This window comes from Dermacentor andersoni, chromosome 8, assembly GCF_023375885.2.
Source record: "Dermacentor andersoni chromosome 8, qqDerAnde1_hic_scaffold, whole genome shotgun sequence".
NCBI classification, from domain to species: domain Eukaryota; kingdom Metazoa; phylum Arthropoda; class Arachnida; order Ixodida; family Ixodidae; genus Dermacentor; species Dermacentor andersoni.
Genome location: NC_092821.1, coordinates 30,357,964 through 30,363,633, shown reverse-complemented (window position 1 = coordinate 30,363,633; position 5,670 = coordinate 30,357,964).

Below are 5,670 nucleotides of genomic sequence, written 5' to 3'. Positions count from 1 at the left end.
ACAACGCTTGCATTATTACGCATAATCAAATATTACAAAATAGATCTGTGTTCAGTGTTTCGACAGGATTATTGTATAGAGCCGTGGTGATGATGATGATATATGGATTTTATTGGCGCAAGTGCCAGGGATGGCCAAAGATTGCCATGGAAAATGGTATGGAGCAGTCTATGAAGTGGCAACAGAGAAATGGTAATGGTACCAAGAACGTAGAGAGACCTAAAGTATTGTTTGTAAATGGCGTAAAATACATAGACACTTAAATAATGAAAAATGCAAGAGACGTGGGCTGTGACAATGAAACATGTTCTACATGTAGATAAGACAATAAAATTTGCCACTGCCAGTGGCACTCTCCGGGTTCCTTGAGTGCAAGGTCCCGGAGGCATGAGCCTTACAACACTTGTACCAGAGCAGCACCCTCTAGATAGAAGGCGGCCTACGAATGTCTTGGGCTGATAACGTGCAGCACATCATGTAAACAATTTAGCACTGGTTCCGTATCGAAAAACAATTGTGCGCCGAGAAACAGTGCGGCATGAAGGGGGACATGCTGTTGGTATGCAACAGGGAAGTGCTTTTTCCGTTCAGCTTCTGCTCCTCAACACTCCAGCAAAACGTGGAACATGGTCAGCGTCTCATCACATATACCACAGTTGGGAGGGTCAGCACCAGTTAAGAGATAGTAATGGGTACTATATGTGTGTTCTATTCTCACACAACAAAAAAAACACACCACATCGTCGTTACTTTCATGGTGACAGCCAATTTCCTAACTGGGGTTTGATTACGTGAAGCTTATTAAGTGTTTCCGCATAGCTCATGTGCTGCCAGTGGCTCCCGATTTTCTTACGCAGGAATGGCTTTAGGTCTGTGGCAGGAACGGCTATGGACAGATTACTAGGATTTTTTGCTACGACTTTAGCCATTTGATCTAGTAGTACATTCCCCTCGATGCCTCTGTGCCCAGGCGCCCAGCATATTAGAATGTGTTCGACAGACATACAGGTTGTGCATAGGAGCGCGTAAAGGCCTTTGATTATAGGATTCTTATGTTTGTGTAGGGATGTTAATGCTTTCGCTGCACTTAAGGATTCTGAATATAATATCTTTCGGTAGCTTTGTTTTCCTAATATACTTCAGAGCCGCCATCGCTGCATAGGCTTCTGCAGAGAAGATGCTGGTTTCCCGGGGAAAGACGTCAGATTCTGAAAATGATGGACCAGCAGCTGCATATGAGATGGTGGAGTGTGACTTCGATGTATCTGTGTAAAATTGTGGGCAAAAGTACTTCCACTGCAGTTCAAGGAAGTACATATGAATATGTAGCGTTTCAGCGTGTTTAGTTATTTCGCCAAATCTATCTCCTGTTACAGCCATGGCGAAAGAGGCTTCCCCGGAGCCAATATTTCATGTATATGGAGCGGAAAACCCACATCGTCACTCAGTTTTCTCACACGCCGTGAGAAGGGCTCTCCCATAGAAGGCTGGTTGCGAAAAACTGTAGTCGATGTTGTATCGTCTAATTTAGAGTAGCATGGATTGAACTTGCTTTCGTAAAATATTGACCCTTTTTGCGGAGCAGATTGTTCTAGAGAAACAAGATGGTGCTTTCGGTGGCGCGCCACACGTTGCCTCAACGAGAGCGCACGAATACGAAAACATTAGCGCTTCCGCGTTGCTTCTGTGCGATCAGCTGTCACAAACGCAACTGAGTTTTCGCTAACGCAATGCGCTCCAATTATGCCGGATGGAATCATTTGAATCGAAAAATGGTGCAGTAGTCCGGTGGAACAATAGTGACTGGCATATTAATGAATGGAATCAATCTGTGCAGCCAAGTTCGCGGACCATTGCTGCAAGTGTCCGTACGTGTTACAGGCACTTCGACATGGGCGGCTTTCTTCGAGGATACAAAAATTTCCTGATCTCCCAGCGTTCCATCGCTAACTTTTAAAGAAAGCTCTTCAGCCCCGGAACGTCGGCAAGAGTGAGTACCGCTCGCTAAACAACGACAAAAAGAGTAGCACCGACTGCTTCCCGTCGTTGTACGTTTCGCACGCAGTATCTACACACATATAACCCAACTGGCACGGAATATTATGCCCACTCTATTGCCGACGTTTTAATAACCGAATCGGTCGCACACTTGTATATATGCGCACCATATTCGCACAATAAATGACGGACAACACCGATAGGGCACGAATGGTCGAAGCTGAATGATTCGTGACGGTCCACAAGAGTAAGCGAGTTTCTAGCGATAATACATCGTTGCTGCAAGGTCTAACAATCTACAAAACGGCTACGTGTCGAGCCTTGCGCGAAGTGAGAACACACCTGTCAGAACTGACCACAGCCACGAGTGATTAGGCAGAAGTAATCATAGTGACCGCACCAAGGAAATTTATTAAGTCAGAAATGTGACAAGCCACTGCTTTAGAACAGTTGTCAAATAAAAAAAACTACGAGAAAAGCACACTAATCCTGATTCAATTCATGAGTGGAAAGTTTCGATAGCTTGGATAGCATATTAGCCTTACTTTTAAAACAAGCATCATATACGCTGCTCGCGCCATTTGAACATTGCTTAATCAGCTTCCAAAGTGCTTTAGCATGTTCTCTGAAGCTGTGGCCAAAACTTCGTGTCGTCCAACGTCTACGATATCTCCTAAAACAGAGGTTTGATAAGCCGCACTGGCGTCCTACACACCCATTGTAGACGCGGAGGTAACGGAGGCAGTTGAGGCAAGCAATGGACGCGTAACCACGTGATAAAACATGGCAGCATCCGCGGGATCACCGTGAACAGAGTAAAAAGGAGAATAGAATGTTTTCTGCAGATTCTACGTAGAGCTTTTGTATGGGACTTGTTTTGAAGGTACTGGTCGTGAGGCGGACAGCTAGATGGTGCACAGTATCTAACGTCTTGAGGGTGCCGGGTGTAGCAGACTGATAAACTACAGCACCGTAGCTCAAACGTGAGACTATCGGGCTGTTGTGCAGAGTCAATAGGCACTTCCTGTCGGTACCCCACGTTGTGTGCGACAAGATTTTCAGGACATTCAGTGTTCTTAGGCATTTATCTGTAATATGCATGACGTGGAAAATAAAGTTAAGCCTTGAGTTTATTATGATACCTAACAGTTTGTGTTCTGAGTTCACAGGAACGCGTTCTCCGTGCTGTTCAATATTGGGCTGTGGGACCAGGCCTCTTTCTTTAAGCAGGACACAGGAGCTCTTTTGAGGGTTGAGCTTAAATACATTCTCCTTAACTGACTTAGACAGTTTATTCAGACTTAGCTGAACTTGTCGCTCAGAGATTGACACGTTACATGACTTGAATCCTATCTGCACGTCATCAACAGATGGACAATAAAAGAAACTTTGTGGAATAGAGGAACGCAAAGAATTCATTTTAACAGTAAAGATGGCGCCGCTAAATACGCCACCCTGCGGCACTCCGGTTTCCTGTAGAAATGGCCTAGACCAAGTGTTCCCACTTTTAACGCGGAATGTCCGGTTAGAAAGATAGCTTTCAATTAAGCTAAACATGTTCCTGCGGATTCCAATTTCGGAGAGGTCCCTCAATACTCCGTAACGCCAGGTAGTATCGCATGCCTTATACATATCGAGGAATATAGACAGAAAGATTTTTTTATGGATCAAGGCATCGCGAATCATGCCTTCAGTGCATATGAGATGGTCAGTCGTCGACCGACCTTCCCTAAAGCCATACTGGCATGGATCATGCAGTTTGTTGTATTCCAGAAAATGTAAGAGAGGCGATTAACCATGTTTTTTTTTTTCAAAAAGCTTACAAATGCAACTCTTAAGCTCTATTGGGTGTTAGCTTGATAGGGAGGAAGAACCTTTACCCTCGTTTAGAACTGGAACGCTAACGGCTTCTTTCCATGCAGCTGGAAGGTCTCTGACAGTTCAACTTTTATTAAAAAGTACTAGGAGCGTCCTTAGTGTATCTGGGTTGCGGTTTTTATTCATGGCATACATGATTCTGTCGGCTCCCGAAGTATAGCCCTTACACATGTTTAACGAAGCTCGGCAACACTAAAAGGAAGGATTTAAGCGTAATTCTCTTTGAAATTCGGTCGAATTCCTTGCGCTCAGCTATTTCTTTGTGCTTAAGAAGTGATTCGGAATGCTGGCTGGAACTAAACACACGCTGGAAATGTTCCCCGATAGCGTTAGCCTGGTCCTCCTAGCTCTTTCGTTGTTGACTGACAAGAGGTAATCGATGAGTTTCCTGACCTTTTAGCCTGTCATATTGTCATGGTGGACTGTCATGTTGTAGAATTAGGTTCAATTTTACAGAGAAGTGGTCGCTCCCAAATAGTCTCTTCACGACATTCCATTCTATGTAAGGAATCCAATATCGGGAATATCGCCGCAGTGCCAATCGTTAAATCTATAGAACAATAAGAATTGTGTTGCATACTGTAGTAGGTCGGCTTTATTTATTTAAGAGGCACGCACCAGAGGTTACCAGAAAGTTTTCTATAAGTTGAGGCCCGGCATCACAACAGGAGTCTCCCAACAAAGGGCTCTGAGCATTAAAATCGCCGGCCCTAATGTACCGTTCCGGGATTTGGTCAGCGTGTGAAATTTTGTTTGCTGAGTTTGCAGTGTGGTGGTACGTAAATAAAGAAGATGATTGCCCACTTGTTGAAAACTACCACTCGTACGGACACCGCCTCAACTGGTGTCTGAAAAGGGAAGGTGTGGCAAGCAACCAGTTCATGGACAAATATTGCTACACCTCCTAACGAGGCAACAGCACCGTCACGGGTTTACAGAAGATACCGTATTGTCTGAGGAAGATTGTGTGGATTTCAGATGTGTCTCCGGAACAAACAGCATCTTTGAATTATATTGATTACGGAGTTATCCAATACCGTCGAGGTTACGGTGAAGTCCTCTCGCATTCTCCTGTAAAATTTGTGCGCCCATTTTCAACGCGTTTTGGACGGTGTGCGCGATGATGCAAATGAGCTCACGGAGCGCTTTCCGGGCGCCATGATACGGGGATTGTCTTTTCTTGGAGCGGTCGATGGAACTGCGCCGCTCCTTAGGCGCTGGCTACACCCTCACGCTGGGTGTTGGGTCCATGGCTTCTTGCGAGGCCCTGGACACGTGGTCCTGCGAGAGATGTGTTTGCCTTGAAAGCTTCGCCTCCAATGACGATACCTTGGAGCCCACCAGCCCAGCCGTTGAGGGGCCCTTCTGGGATGGCGGAGCAGTGCTGGCTGCACCCACCGAGGCGGCAGATGGCACACTACGCTTGTGCCAAAGAGCCTTCGGGCGGCGTTATTCCGCAGCCCCCCGACGGGCGACTTCGGCAAATCTGGTTTTTGACAGGTAGGCCACCTGCCTCAATGCCGTTTTATGTAAAATGTGTTGTTTTACTTTAATTGTGACACTTTCCGTTTCTTTTTTCAGCATGGGCAGGACGACGAGTGTGCGGCGTGCTCCCCACCACAGTTCACACAGTGAAGAGAGTTGTGACAAGATTCAGAGGTGTGTTCATAATAAGTGCATTTCGCACAAGTTGGGCGGCCTTGGTACTTCTGTAAACTGTAGCCGAATCGTTGGCATTTGAAACATCTGAGAGAATTTGGCATTCACGGTCTAAGACGAAGTTTGTTGTACCCA